The sequence below is a fragment of the Spea bombifrons genome, chromosome 6 (assembly GCF_027358695.1).
Source record: "Spea bombifrons isolate aSpeBom1 chromosome 6, aSpeBom1.2.pri, whole genome shotgun sequence".
Classification (NCBI taxonomy): Eukaryota; Metazoa; Chordata; class Amphibia; order Anura; family Pelobatidae; genus Spea; species Spea bombifrons.
The window spans coordinates 26,183,129-26,199,441 of NC_071092.1; the positions used below are offsets into that span (position 1 = coordinate 26,183,129).

The following is a 16,313-nucleotide window of genomic DNA, read 5'->3' on the forward strand; positions in this document are numbered from 1 at the left end:
GGCTGTGCCTTCCTCTGCCTTGTCACTTCAGATGATTAGTGTACATAAGCAGGGAGGGGTCCCTGCAGAGTATAAGGATGACCCTGTCTCTCATTGCACCACAACAGGTATGGCTACAGCTTGGGAATCGCATGAAAGGAAATGCCCGAGGCATCATTAGGTTATTAAAGGACAGGAGGCAACATAATATGGCCTATTTTATCCAAGAAGCTCATAAAGTAACACTGTACAGCCGCAAAAGATGCTGTCAAGATAATCATAAGAAAGTACAATTATTACAGCTTAACGTGTGATTCCTAAACATTTATTAAAGAATACTTGGCACCGTTACATACGAACCTGTTTTCATTTAAACACATAGCAATATATTAGGACGGACCATAGCTATGTCCCAGAATCCTGTGCTGGTAGGTTTCTTACAAATATTATTCTGAAGGCCAACTTCTCACCACCTGCAATGAAATGCTTGATTAGGATAGCAGGAAGGCTGCATTTAAAATGATATGCTCAAAGTGTGTAACACATTAAAATTCTGGTTCTTGGTATGAAACGGTTAATGCTGAATGTTGTGTGCTTGTGTGGTCATCTCGGAGATAAATGTTGACATTGTAGTGATACTCTGTATCATTTGGTAAGCGCCCTTTGTGCATCATATAACACTGTAGCACAACAGAACATGGGAGGTAAGATTATAAGAAAGATATTACCTGCTCTTATGATCTTACAGTCTCTTCCAAGTTCATTTATTGCGCACCAAAGCATCCAACATTTTACTGTTCTTGACATCTTTTCGCTTCCTATTGTGTGCAAGAGTGACATGTCCCAGGGGAAATGTTAAAGCTACACATGACAAAACAATGGTTCAGTCCACATCCACAGGCTTCTTTCTCCCCTGCCTAACTCTGTTGCATGCATGTGTGTGCTTTTTTATCCCTTCCCTTCCTCCCTCCCCTTTCTTTCTTTGCATTCCTTATTCTGTACCAGTCCTCCACTGCTGGCAGTAAACATCCTTATACACATCCCCTGTGATCTCACTGCACCACTGGGATGCTGTGACAGTCAACTTCGGTTCCCTTCCTCCCCTACCTGCTTGGCTAAGATGGTACAGTCTGCAGAGGGACTCCTGTAATGTATCCTGCTTTATCAATCCGCTCCAGATGCTGAAGAGTGATTACTCTGCTCCTGTGTAATTGAAGTCATTTTGGATTTGTGATGATATCTTAGCCAAGTAAGTAGCGACATACCCAGCATGAAAATGGGAGAGGTGGGAGTCTCTCCACACCTTCATACTCCCCACCCAGCACACTTTCTCTCTCTTTCTCTCTTCCTTTTATTTAACCATTTTCTTCTCCCCAGGCAGCAGTAGCTGCTGCTGAGGAAATGGTGTGGAGACTAGGGAAGGAGGATGTGCTGGGGTTCAGAGGGTGTCCTGTGAATCCACAGAAAGGTGACTCATTCCTATAGACCATTCCAGCCTCTGCGGGAATCACTGGCTGTACAAGGTGCTGCTATCTCTTAGTAGAAGGGAGGGAGAGAGGGGGTAGATAATAAAACCCCATACCAATCACCCTGGATTTTTTATATTATTTAAGAGCGGTTGTTTTTTTTTTTTCTGCTGCTGCTGCTGTTGGAGAGAATGGATTAACAAAGCTGTTCAACTGATGCAGTGTGAGCTTAGCAAGTCACGGTGGACCAAATTTGACGGTCGTAAATTTCTGTGATACCCTGAAGACAGAAGGCTGTGATTGTGATATAACCTTGTGCGCCTGCACATTTTGCATGCTTGGTTCCTGTATGCAGGAGGTCCGCACAGTCTGGGGGTAAGATGTAAGTAGCACAGGGGCAAATGGGTATCTAAAACCAGATGACTGGGTAGCATTTACATGGAGACTGTCTTAGTGGTACTGCATGATCTTGTTGGCAGCTGTATCTATGCTTGGTAGACGTAAACTATACACTTTATATGAAGGAATCGTTTAGCTTACATAGCGCTAACTAGGTACAGAGCAGCCTGTTTGATTTAATCAAGTGAAAACAGAAAAAAAGTTAACACTTTTGCCAAGAATGGGAGATGAAGTGATTGCTCCATTTGTCACTTTCCCTGTGTATAATGTCATAGACATCTGTCAGGAAATCTGCTCCTTTTTTATTCGCACGTAGAGGTCATACTTTAATCAGCTTTGTTTTATTTGCCTAGAAGGTCATTTTCTAGAAGCTACAGTTTTCAATTATTCCCTGGCGAAAAACCTTGGGCTATTTAATGCGACCGAAATGTTTGCAACCCCACCAAGAAGGGAAAAGACCATGCCATAATTGGTCATCTAAAGTTCTATTTTTAGGGTCACTGTAAAATGTCTAAAACAAGTAATTATTCTGTAATATTAGACTGGATAGATTTCCTCCTGTAATGGTTAAATCCATGATCTTATTGACCTCCTCTCACCCAGTTTCTGCATATGAACACTGCGGTGTAGGAACTGCTTGGTCCCTTTGCCTGTGAAGCAGAAAGCTCCCACCTTGTATTTCACTCCGTCAGAGAAGACTGCAAAGAAGAATACAATCTTTTTTAGAGCCAACACATACCCTTACTACTTGATATAGGATAGATAGATAGATTGAATCACCTTTAATATGATTTATTAAAATGTGACAAGTTTGCGTTGCAGCCTTTTAGGGTTTCTTTTTCATCACGTTTGCTTTAGATGTTTTTAAACCGGAAACCTATCGCTACAAAACAAATTTCTTTCTAAATACCTTTTGAGCATGCAATCATTTGCAGTCGGTAAAGGCTTCACATTGATATGTTTGGAAGCCAGAAACATGGGAAAAGTAGTGTGCAGCCCAAGGTCACATTGAGCCAGAACTGCTCTTTAACTGATGTCAGCCTTCAGAGGCCAGGAGATTCACTAACATGCCCGTTGATGTTCTCATGGGAAGTATATTTAACCATAGTTCTGCCAGATAATTCATAGCAAATCTGTGCCTTCCTGTTTAATTAGTCTTTCCGTCTCCCTGGTTCTCAACCACACTTTGCAAAGCTACATTGCTGCACTGGCTTTTTGGTGCTCAGTTGCACACAACCTGGGGATGTATGGTATTTTGTTTCGGATGCCGAAATCATATGTGCATTTCCCTCTACATTGTAAGGCTTGCTTTTTTCAGACTACCGCCATAGCTGATCATCTCCGACTAATAATTTTTGTTTCCAAAATGAACGAGTGAAATGAATGGTCCAGTCTGCGATTCTTATCATCGGTATAAATGTAAAGACAGGACATGTGGTTATGTTTCAGTTGAATGAGTGATGGAGACTGCACTGACAAGGTGACTCTTGTATTCTGCAGTGGGTGCTTTTTCATGCAAGCCAAGATCATTGCAGCTGCTTTTGTTTCCTTTACAATACAATGTGTTTGTTATTCCCTATTTTATGGCCAGAACCTTTTTGATGCATGATCAGAGATTTTCACAACAGGCTAGTAGAAGGTCGTTGTTACTGTGCTAGTGACAAGGTCAATAGCACCTCACAAGTAAATTGTGTTTCTTCTAATATTCGGCAGTAAAGTGAGGGAAGGTAACATTAGTATGAGAGGAAATAAGTCATTTTAGTGTTGTAGGTTTCCCTCATTTAGTGTTTTAGGTGAGTTATTTTCCTCCTTACGGAGTAACTTTGCCGTAGACAAATAAAGACATAATAAGATATAAACCTAGGCCATTGAGTATTCTGCTTTCTACCATAGTATAACCTTTATCCATTTAAAGCTGTTATTTCCAAAGAGGAACACTGAGCCATGTGGTTAGGTATTGGTTGCTTGAAACTGTACCTGAAGCATTCTCCGATTTTATATAATTCTGCGACAAATATATTCTTAAGGGTCAGAAACATTTTATCGGTAAACAGGTACAACAGTAATTAGTACTAAACGAGAGGATGGTGTTTTCTTTTTTTTTTTTTTTTTTTAAATGTTGCATATTTAATTGTCAGGATTTTTCATTTTTAGCTAGAAGTTATAGTGATATGCCATAAGCAAAAATCCAGTAAATGTGGCATTACAAAGGTTAAAGGCATTTATTAACATATTGGACTTTTTAGAGGGTACCAGAAGGTCACGCGATATCAAATCTGCAAAGTGACCTGAACCACTAATCTGGGAATCCCCTTTCCGTGTAAACCTTCACGACTGTTACAAAAAGCCATATTGATGATGCAGACGTTTTATATTTTTTTTAAAGAAAACAAAATAACCATTATCTTTTCATAAGCAATATGGTGGTGACAATCAATATTTTGGTGTAGGGATAGTATTTATTTAGAATGTATCTAAATGTTTTATTAGGGCATTTTCAATACTGTTGTGATATAAAATATACATACTTAGTATTATTATATAAATCTATAGCAACCATGAAGGTGAATGTGATGGGAGAATCTTGTCTAATCTAATGCTTGTGCACTTTTAGCATTCCTAACTCGTTTAAGACATACACATACATTACAGGCAGCTTTAGATTATTTATCGTCATATGAACAGTTAGCGAACTTGTTGAAGAATTGTCGGACATGACTTTGTGACTGTATATCATACTTGAGGAAACAATGTTTATATCACATTATCCTAGGTAATAACCTTTTTCAGTACATTAAACTATGACACAGGAAATGTTTTTTTTTAAGTCATACATGTGTCCCTGCGTAAGGACAAATCATTTCATGATCTGACAATCCCCAAATTTACAGCAGATAGTTAAAAGTAATAATAGTAGTTAATAAAAAATCAGGCTTCTTCATAATCATTTGTGTCTTAGGGAACATGTGTTTTTTATTGATTATGGAATATGAATAGCAATATGGGATTCCTGGGGGATGTAAAATGCCTGAGAACGTCTTGTCCAGTGCTTGCTTTCACACTTCACAGGCTCCGGGCAGTCAGTTCCTTTTTTTTTTATACACAAACATAAATATTTTACAGTGCAATGGGAAGGCATTAAAAATGCATGATGTGCGCAATACAAAACCACCTTATTCCTTCATTAAGAAGCAGATCACCCAAAATAATGCATGGCTAATGGGGTTCATGGTCTTCTTGTGAATTACAAAACATGTTTCCTGTTTTATATCAGCAGACCAAAATAATAGAATCCGTCATGGTGTTCACTTTGTAGAGTTTACATAGATAGTAAAGTCGGTGCTCATTTTACAAGCAATGGGTTAATTTCTGCAACTAATCCTTAAAGATGCCAGAGTTCCAAAGTGTTGAGACACACCAACCGCTCTTTGAAATTTAACTGTTCAGTTACTTTCAAGATTAAAATAGGCAGATTGTAATATTGATTGAGTGAAAGAAATCTGAATAAATTTGGACCTCACAGGCTTTGTGGGAATCAATACCTTGGCTAAACCCAATGTGGAATTTTTAAACATATTTTTAAATGGAGGGCTGTTTTTATACTGTTGCTAAATCAGGTCAACTCAACATGTACATAGACTAGCATGGGATATGTGATGCTATGGACTATCAAGGTGTGGGAGGACACATTAGGGTGCAACACTGTGATTTCAAGTTCTGATTCTATTCTTCACCACCACTTTGCTTCTTAACCCCTCAACTCCCAGAAGGGATTAAAATGAGCTGGAAAGCAGTTAAAGGCTAATTAAAGACTTGCAGCTGGTACATGTTAAACAGAGACGCAGTGACAGGCAGGCTAACCACGTTCTAAATATTGAAGCACTCATATATAAAAAAAATCCCAGGAAAAATTGTTTTGCTGAGCTGAACACATAAAGCATACAGTAGATCATTATACAGACTTGATTGCTTGTATTCAAAGCAGAGAAGACATTGCATGAAATGCTGCATTGCCCTGCGGCTTAATTGTCCATTACAACAGTTTAACTGTAGTACTGCTGGGAAATACAAGTTCATGTTATTTCTGTATTGTTTGTACACTTTCTTTTGTTAAATTGCACAGATTGCAGCACGTTGAGTCATCCATTTCTATAAAAATTATAGATATATATAGATATCCAGTAAACATTGCTGTGTAGATTCCCCTATTTGCATAGTGAGCATATCCAGCAATTTGGACCTAGCTTGAGTGTAAGAGATTGGGGTTGTGTGATATTTTTGTGAACATTAATTTGGCAAGTTTAACTTGGCCCTTTCTTGTATGAGAATGTATTCTAGATTGACTCCTTGTAATGTTTAGCTTTCAATGTTTCATCTCAACTCGCGGTTTCATGAAAAAACCCATATAGTGCATCGCCCTTCGTTCATGGTGGACAAGGGAGTTCCTTCGTTTAGAAAGCAAGCAGTCTATTGTCATTCTCTGAGTAAAACTGGAAAAGGGCTGTTATAAATGCAGCTAAGGGGTTAAGTGGCTAGGTATTCCAAACACAGTCACCATCACAACTAAAATCCTCGTATGTGGTTGCCGTGGTGATGCCCGTTGCATTAGCTTGGGGGTTTCACTCTAGATTTAGATTTCAGCTTAACAATGTCCACCTTGTGCTTACTTTAATTCAACTTACCTGTAAACCATGTGGATTCTTAAACGAAAAAAATAATATATATATTATTTGTCCAATAAAATCGGGTAAAAATAGGGAAGGTGCAAGATCCTATTTGCCCACATTGAGTAATTCTGATGGGTTTCCAACTGGTAGGATGGGTCAGTGTTTTACTTTCAATAATAGTAGGGTACCTATACTATACTAATATCTGAAATATTATTAACCTTGCAAATGGAATTTAATTGATGTCTCCGAAGAGTGTAGTGCTTACATCATGTTTGTGTGAGTAGTATTAATGCTTGTTTCAACCATGTGCTTTTGAAAGGAAAAAGTGACAATTGCATGTGATTGACAAGATGGAAGTCCCGATCCTCCTGCCTTTGGTTTTCATCTCATCCCCTAAGCATCACGAGTGCTATTTTTAGAAGCACATGCAAGAATAATTTATTTTCCAGGGAGCCTGTCGCCAGCCTCCAACTAGCAGTTACTAGGCTGCATTGGAGGTAGAAGAAGCAAAATAGGATTTGTAAGAGAGAGAACAGCAATTGGCAGCTTTTTTGAAAAGAAAGAAATAATGTTGAGAAAATTTGCATTATAATTACTTTGGTGGAGACATTTTTCATCGTTTCTTGGTTATAGCATTAAAGACTGTAAACCTGCGTTTTTATTTCCTTAAGAACCAGGCATGTGGAGCTTTACCACAATGGCATACAAGGTGAATGACCAGTTCTGTTCTGCCAAATGGTTACCTATTAAAGTTTATTTCTCCATATGGAAAGCCATTTCATTACTCAAATCCTAATTATTTTAGAGCATCTGTCCACTATGCTGCGTTGATTCATGGGTACCCGTGCAAGCATCGGGCCGTTATATTACCCTGACTATAGCTGATATTTCAATATAATCCTCCTGTTGTTGTTAATGTGTGATTATTTTTGCATGTTTGCATTTTCATGTAAATCAGGATTAAACGCAACTCCAAAACTAATTTTAATATTATATTTACACTTTGTGTTTGTTTCATTTTTCTAAAAAGCCACCGTAAGAGGTTCTCTAAGATACTAGTTTTGGGAATTGTGTTACCCAACCTTGTTTTGCTGCTCGGAACTGCATTACAATTGTGTTTACATGTAACCTGTAGTTTAATTATCGAACTGTATCCTAAGTTGAACTGCCCCTACTACAGGCTGGCTCAAGAACTGCACCGTAATTATTTCTATAGAAAAAAAAGCAGTGCATACCTGCATTAGCTTTCCGACAGAAGTCGTAGAAGTAATTAAAACACTTTTGACGTTATGCATAAGGCTGTCCTACACAAGGATTATAGATACATTCTTAATAGGCAGTTGGTTAATATCAGTCATCACAGTCTGTGTTTGGCTTTTATGTTTTAATCTCCTTCCAAGCCAGCCTTTCTAGTTCAAATATTTGAATCAAATATGCAGAGCATTCATTCATTTGTCCGTTAAAGAAAGACCGTGTCTGACTTATTTAGTTAAAACTATTGTTTAAAGTACACATAGTTGTCATTTCTTGTCCCCTCTCTTTTTATTTTAGCTCCTTTTTTTTTGTTTAGTTTGTTTTCTATTCCCTTCAGATTCAATAAACCTGTGGTTCAGCTGTAAATCTTTCTTAATGAGTTTGGAGACTTAATTTTGCAGCCGGACATGAGCAGTTATAATGCTTTGAACAAAGCACTGCATTAACCCATTCCGTGGTATTTTTTATTTATTTATTTATTTATTTACTATAACAGTATATTAGTGACATCGAGCTGATAGTGAGCCATTTTTTTGGGGGTTCAATATAATCATTTTTTTTATTTAGATTTTGACGGGCTTGACATCAGAAAGTTACAGGAGTTGTACCAGCTAATGTTCCATACTCTTATCGCTGGCCCCTAATGTTTCAGCATCCTCATCTATTCCACACTTTCCTGGTCCTTAATATTCTAAGCTACTAGCTCTTACCTTACATCTTCTTCCACGCCCTGGCATGTTTGATTCCCCCATCAACTCATGTTTCACCTCCACCTTCCCCCTTGATGGTAGCCCTGTATTTTGAGATCGACCATTTTATCCAAAGTAAGCAGAATACTTACTGGGAAATATTTACCCTTTGTAGCAGAGACTATTAAGTATTGTTTGTTTATTTCTGAGAAAAGGGCCATAGGTCCAGGGCATGCAAAAACTGGGGACAGATCTAGGTTGCATGACTCATTGGGACAGTTACAAGTGAGGGCTTCCATAGCAATCTAGCTCTGCCTGTCTCTTAGAGGTGGTGCGCTATGACATCACATCCCAGCACTCAACAGTGAGGACAGAGGTTGGCTGGAGAAGCCGCCCTAGGTCAGGCCTTGGTAAATACATCCCTTGTCTTCTGTTGTTCAATGGGCTAGTTTATAAGGGAGATCCTTACTCTGATTCTTAAGATGTGGCCCACTGGGATGTGAAGCCATATCCCATGCTCAGCCGTAAGGACAGAGGCCACAGAAGTTGTGGCTGAGATTGTTGCCCTGGTTCAGGTCTAGACCAGTGTTGTACATAAATACGTTGCTGTACAGATTGTCCCCTAACACTGAAGCTATTATTTACATTTTATATACTTTTCTAACATACATACTTGCATGCTTCTCAAAAAGATATAAACAAAATATGTTGGCTTTCCTATAGTTTAACCCCTTAAGGACAATGGGCGGTCCCTAAACCCATTGAAAACCCAATGCATTTTGAGCCCGTACATGTACGGGCTTTGTCGTTAAGGGGTTAATAGAAAATCAAGCAATTTAAACTTGTCTGTTAAGAAAATCAAAATAAATATATATAATCGTAATAAAGATAACAAACGTGATATGGCACGGGGAGTATCTTTAAAAGTTCTTGTGCTATCCATGTTAGTAATAATTTTACATTTATGTATTACTTAAAACATAAGGGACAGGTCTGCAGAAATCTGAGCTCCTTTCAATTTCACTGCATTTGTCTAAATCTTTGTGTTATTTTTTATATTGATCTCAAATTATTCACCCCTTCCTGGCTTCTAAGAAATATTAAACTGGCTCCTAAAATATTCTGTTTCCAAAACTCTAGGAGTTTCCAGGGCATTCAAAACCCCAGGGTCTGGAATGTACTGGCTTCCAAAAATCTAACTGTTTTGACTCCTTGCCAGGATATACCTGTTCTTTTGTTCATGAAACAGGTTGACTCATAAATACTTTTTTGTGATCCTAAATTCTACAAAGAACAAAAACACCTCAAACGCTCAACTTGAAGCTTTAAATAACACTTTTAGTTTTGAATACTGATATAAGAACTTTTGCATCATTATGTTAAAGAACACCAAATAATTGCCTCATAGAATTTAAAAAGGCATTTTTTTATTTTTTTTTTCATCGATGTGGCAAACTAGCAGCTTTTCACTGAGGAAATCCGTGTGTTTATACATGACTCCATTCTCCCATAGTAAATTGGGTCTGCTAGACAATTTTTGCGCTTGGAAAGAGGAAAGGCCTAAAAATTCTGCAAAGTGTTTCATACAGAAACATTCTGCACAAGACGGTTAGTTTTAAAGAACTTCATTTTTATACTAATTTTATAAATGTAAAACAAATTAAAAGACACAACTATTACCTTAAGTCGCAAAGGCCAGTGCCTAGTTTTTATTACAGATTTACCTATACTTATTCTGCAATTTAAAAAAAATAAATTTGTTTCATGTATTATGCCACAGGTGTCTAGACCATTGTTTTAATTTAAGTATTATGTGCATAGATATGCAGGTTACATGTAACTCTGGGGCTGACGCAGTGTAGCTTTAGGGTGATGTCACAAATGATTAATTTCACAAATTGCTGCAGTAGCTTTATCTGAAAGAGGTCTTATGCGGCTGACTTCAACTACGGTACATTAGGGTGATGGTGTCGTCATTCTCATGTTATGTAGGCAATTAAGTCCTATGCAAGACTAATGCTAAACTTTTAATAAGAACATGCTCTGGAAATATTCCAATTATGAAGATTTCATTGATTTCAAATGGTTTGCCATTCTCTTTTTAGCACACATTAGGCAGAGCTATATTTAATGCTAATGAGATGCTCTTAACTGCACACAGATTGACTGCAGTGGCCTAAGATGACATTGGAGTATTTGTTTCGTGTGTGTTTTGAGCATAATCATTCAGACACTGCTGACACTAACAGACAGAAAATGACCATTCCAGTATTGGATGTATGGAATTCTTTAAGGCTATTTAAGAGGCCTAGTAGTTTTAGCTACATATTTCATGCTGCTGAAAGTACCAGTATATTTGTTGCTCGCTTGCCAAGTTCCTAATAAGATGATCAGTCTCCTGTTTCAAAGAAGATGTGAGGATTGCACCATACCTTATGATGCACTAGATATAGGTGGTTGGTTTACTAAAGAGGCAATCCAGCCATCATATGCATGTTAATGCATATAGCTGTGCAGTCCCTTAAAATGTTTGCGTTGTCGCACTTGACAATGTATTTGCAGAATTATGCCAGATGCATTTGCCGCATTTGCCACTCCCCAACTATATGCCGTGCAAGAGATGTGTTTCGGCAACTTGAACTGAGACAATTTTGACTATTCATACCCTGTGTGCATGTGCAGAATGCACTTCCATTGATTTCAATTGGATTGCTTTCCTGTCACTGATTGCCTGCTTCAAGCACCCAATCACTGGCAAGAATCGTAAGACTGGGTGGAGGAAGAGAGCAGCTACAAGGTAAGTGCTTTATTTTATTTTTCGTTGTTGAAGAATGCTTATTAAACTACTCACAGAGTACTTTAATATGTATTCTTTTGTCATGGCGGTGTTAGGGATTGTAACCTGTCCCTTTCAGGAGCTATGGGCCCTGTTCATAATTCCCTTACATAACATATTTATTTTGGATACCTCCTTCTCATGCATGTACATGATGACAATCAAGTCTGAATAAGCACCCTGTCATTAATGTACAGCGCATCAGCTTCCTGTCTATGGTTTACGGCAAAGCATTATAACATAGAGGAGAGTGACTACTGGGGATTCCCACGTACAGGGAATGTATCCCATGCACCCGGTCCTTTCAGATCAATACAAATTCAATATGCGTGACATGGTTGCATATACATTGATTTAAAGAGGATTCCTCTGAAGTGCAGACAGGGCACAAAATCAGCCTTCATATAAGTTATGTCCCATTTTTTGAAATGTTGTGGGTTTTTTTGAATTCTGTTGACCTTTCCAAGTCATTTTTGTTTACGTGCTTGGCCTTGCCTTGTTGCAATTTCTCCACTGCTATTTTGCTGGTATAGACATTAATTTGTAAAGGACCGTGTGGAAAGCATCATCCATTTGTGAGAAGTGTATATATATTCAAACAAATAATTTCGGCAGGTAAAATGACACCATACCAAAAAAAAAATATTTTTTCATGAAATGTGTTTCATGAAATATAAAATGCATATTTGTAATTTGTAAATATTCTAGCTCTCTTGGTTTAGCCCCATTTAGCTCACTAGACAAACACAGAGACTTCATAGTGCATTTTGGTAAAACAATTATTATCGCAGTCTTAATCGCCCATGAGGGACCCTCTGACTCATGGAAATCTGTGATGGAAAATATATTCCCATGTTTTTTCACTTAAAGCGGACCTGTTCTTTCTAAAATATTTAGATATATAATATACATGTACATACAAAGTCCACAAGGCTTGCACTCAATTTTTTTAAATCCATAATAACTATTTGCCTGGGTGCAGCTCCCACCAGATGCAAAAAAAGTCTAGAAATGGAGCTTTGCACTCATGGGTCTCCAAATAATACTTTATTTAACAAACAAGCAACACGATAAGAAAAATCAAATCAACATTTCGGGCCATATTATGGTCCTTTATCCAGATCTCCGTTTCTGTATATATATATATATATATATATATATATATATATATATATATATATATATATATATATATATATATATATATATATATATATATATATATATAATTTTTATTTGTGTCTACACATCTCCGCTTACACATCTCTACTTTTCCCCAGTTTTCCTGGGTCTAATTGACCAAACTGATGAGACAGTGGGTCATGTCTTTTAAAACTCTTATTGCTAGAACCAAATATTATTCACTAATCTGTGGGCAGAATTCCTAAAAAAAAAGATCATACTGACTTCCCGATATGTATGTGTGGCTTAGATTCTTCCTCTGATTTACAAATCAATTACTCTGTCTCCATCAAACGTTCCATTCTATATATCAGATATTATTCAACTATACTATTTATCCTGAGTGGTATCATGCTTTGTGTATTTTTAATATTTTAGGCATTTTTTTTTATAACTAGAATAGGAAAGGAAATGTGTTATACAATAAAGCCAATTTAATCTGTACCAAGGCAACTAGATGGAAATGTGTACCTAAATATCATGAACATTTCATTAAAAAAGGAAAGAAAAAAAAACGTCATAAAAATCTATTTCTTTCCAAACATGTTTCCTTTTGATCTTGCGTAAGGTTTAAGGAGATTTAAAATATTGTTTTATCTCTCTAGTCTGCCACAAATGTTTCTGAAGTCTGCAAAACAATAGTCAGTAGAGAAGTATATTTCTGCTAAGAGGTGTTTACTGTTGGCTCCCTTTTTATCCCATGTTTCTAAATGATCACAATAATTAAAAGTAGTGAAACCGTCCTGCTATTAAGCTAAAAAAAAGTAAAAATTTGCTAAATGCAAATTAGTCAGTGATTCTGTATGCTTATGGTTGGTCAAAAATGACAAAAATCCTCCACTGCATAGAACTACAAGCAGTCAAAAAGTGGCATACCTTATGTCAATGAAACAAGGTTTGACGGTAATGTAGAGTGGCAGAGGTGTGACACACAAGTAACACACATCAATCTCATGTGTAATGTGCATGCTGGTAAAAACAGGGACATTCAAAAAAATGAAAAGGAGAGATGCGAACTGAATTGAGTGGCATAAGAAAAGGGGATTGGAGGAAAGAATGTGCACAGGGCAGTAGAAAAGAATACAGGGTGGTATATGGGAAGCTTTGCAATAAATAAATAAAATGAAGATGTTTTGAAATGTATGGAATAAACAGGAATAGAATGTAATTTAAAATATTGATTACATTAAACACCACCGATGTTCAGAAGATAATAGAGTTTGGAAAGTACCGTATATTATTAAACAACCTTCCTTCGTATTCCTCGTATGGTATTTGAGTTGAACTAAGAGGAGCTTGAGTGTTCCTGTAATGGTGCTTCAGACATCAGATGCAAAGGAACAGCATTTTATGTTTTGTTTGGTTGGCATGTGGAACACTGATAATCTATGAGTTGCATAAACCATATAGACCTTTTTAACCTCTTCATGGCCATGTTTTTTGATGCGCTAGTGATTCAAGCTTTTTTTTTTGCCATTTTTACTATGTTTCTTCAATCATGATTCCCTTTTATCACAATAATAATTATATTACGTTACATTAACTTATATGGCACAAGCAGATTTCATAGCACAATAACAAATGGGTACAAAAGGAAAATAGTGCCCTGTTCTTGCCAGCTTACAATCTAGTCTTTATCCTAATGACAGATAGGGTTTCTTTAGATAGAATGTTTATATATATATAGTCCATCATTTAGTATTAGGAAAAAATGGGGGAAAAACCTAAGCGATTTAACTTCCTCTTTCTTCCTCTGGTTAAATGCCACTTCTTAAAAATAAATAAATAAATAAATTATGTTCTGTAACAACTCCCCACGTTTGCATTTTTTAAATGGTTTTCTACTTTATTATTATTTTTATTAATAATTAGTGGAGATTCCTTTGTGGGACATGTGACATCACTTGAGTCACCATGTTAGTTTTATGATCAATCTTTTTTTAAAAAAAAAAAATGTCATACTTTTTATTTCTTTCCAAGATTGAATTTGTCCCTCTTCTTAACTTGATCCCATTGCAGCTGCTCACACAGTGATCACAGCAGGGTCTCGGTAGACCTTCTGCCACCTTAACCACTCAATAAAAGTTCAGTCATTCAAAGTCTTTTTCTAAGCAAAATTTTATCCACCAACAAGAAGCCAGTGATGCTGGCGCTTGCTGACAGAAGCTTCAGACTGCTAGTAAACGGCTTCATCTTCTGTGTACCTGTGGGTAAAACTGGTGCAAAATACTTAGTATGTACCATTTCTATTATTTCCCTATTGACATAACAGTACATTCGGAAGGGTTTTATCTTGTAAGAACGATGACTAGTTGGGTGTTCCCTACTACACACTGTCATTTTGTGGTGTAGATAGGATTAGTAAGAGAAGGACACATCTTGCTCTGCTTTGGGGGAAACTAGGATCACAACAGGAATATAAGATGGACAAATGTAGTAAATTGAAAATCAATATCCTTCTGCTTTGCCTGTTAATCAATGGCTGCATCTGCTCATAAAAAACACCTATGTTTGTGTTCAGTAACGTTGTTTATAATGCCTTTGCTGTAACTTGACATTTTGATACAGAGCTTTCCTTTTAAGTTACTCGTTTATGTTTTGCAGCATTAAAGCAAGATACATAATATGTAAACGCAGTTGAACTGATGAAGCACTATCTCCCGAGTGGCATTTCAGAAACCCTTGGTAATCAATGCCTAACTCAGTGCAGTTGCACAGCTTTGATTAAAAGTAATGGCGTAGAGCAGCTCTGGACTGCATAACTGGGACAAGGATGTTGCTGACTGCCTTTTAATCCTGGGGCAAATTAACTTGCTACATTGTGTGTCATGTTAATATGAAGGGATGAAGTCAGGTACATATAAATGCCATCTATGGTTATTTCAAGCTAAGATCTTTTTTTTAAAAAAGATAATTGCTGCAATGAGTTATACAATACACTGGCAGAGTGCTGATCAGACCTCCTAGGGTATACGCTAGAACAGATAAAACAGTTTTCATGTTTGCAGAATGTTCTCATTAGTGGAGTTATATAAACGTAAAGGCTTTTTAATGCTGAAAACACCAATATGATTGCATGCATTGAGGATGATTAAATAAGCCAGGTAGGCAACAGATTTGATTGTAAGAGCCGTCTAAAATGTTGTTTAAACCCATTTAGTTTTTAAGGCCATACCCTGCAGACCTTTCTATAGTGCAGAACACACAATTCATTTTCCCCTAGTTGTCATTTTTTAGAAGATGAAGATAAAGACAGCCATAAGTTCAGCTTTCTCTAACTTACTGTTTGCATTATCTTGTGCACTGCTTGCGTTACATTTTTTATCCCTTTGTAGTGCATCTCTTCCCTTGAAAAAGGGAAAGTATGATTAATCTACAGCATTTTACCAATCAGATTGCACCATTTATACCGAAAATGTACATATCCTCGATCTGTTAAATCTGTTTGATGCAGTTCTTATTACAGCATGCATATTAGTTTTATCATCAATGATGTTTGAATAATCTATGAGTTGCATAAAACATATAGTCGTTTTTAATCCCTTCATGGTTTTATGTGCTGGTGACTCAAGCTTTTGGCATGTGTGCCATATTTGGAATGGATTTTATATAGTAAGATAATAACAATAGGGTCTGCACTAATGTCCATGTTACTGTTTGATGCAATTATGTGTGTTACTGTGAATAGCAACAAACAGACCTGCAAGAAGAGAACAGAGGTACAGTGCGATCCATAGCAAAGACCTCATTGCTCCTCTGACAGACCCTTAGTGCATTAACTCTGTAGACACCCTTCACCCTCCTATGCACAGCGTTAAGGGTTGTTGGGAGCCCAGGA

The 16,313-nt window shown here is 37.0% G+C and overlaps 1 protein-coding gene across 6 annotated transcripts in view; it reads left to right on the forward strand.

The window, feature by feature from the left end:
• Nucleotides 1–1,021: 1,021 nt before the first annotated feature.
• ATP2B2 (ATPase plasma membrane Ca2+ transporting 2) overlaps nucleotides 1,022–16,313 on the forward strand; it is a 121,428-nt gene continuing 106,136 nt past the window's right edge. For all 6 annotated transcript variants that reach the window (XM_053470174.1, XM_053470169.1, XM_053470170.1 and 3 more), the window contains exon 1: nucleotides 1,022–1,228. The gene's annotated coding sequence lies outside the window, so the exon portion shown is untranslated. The remainder of the gene's footprint in view (nucleotides 1,229–16,313) is intronic.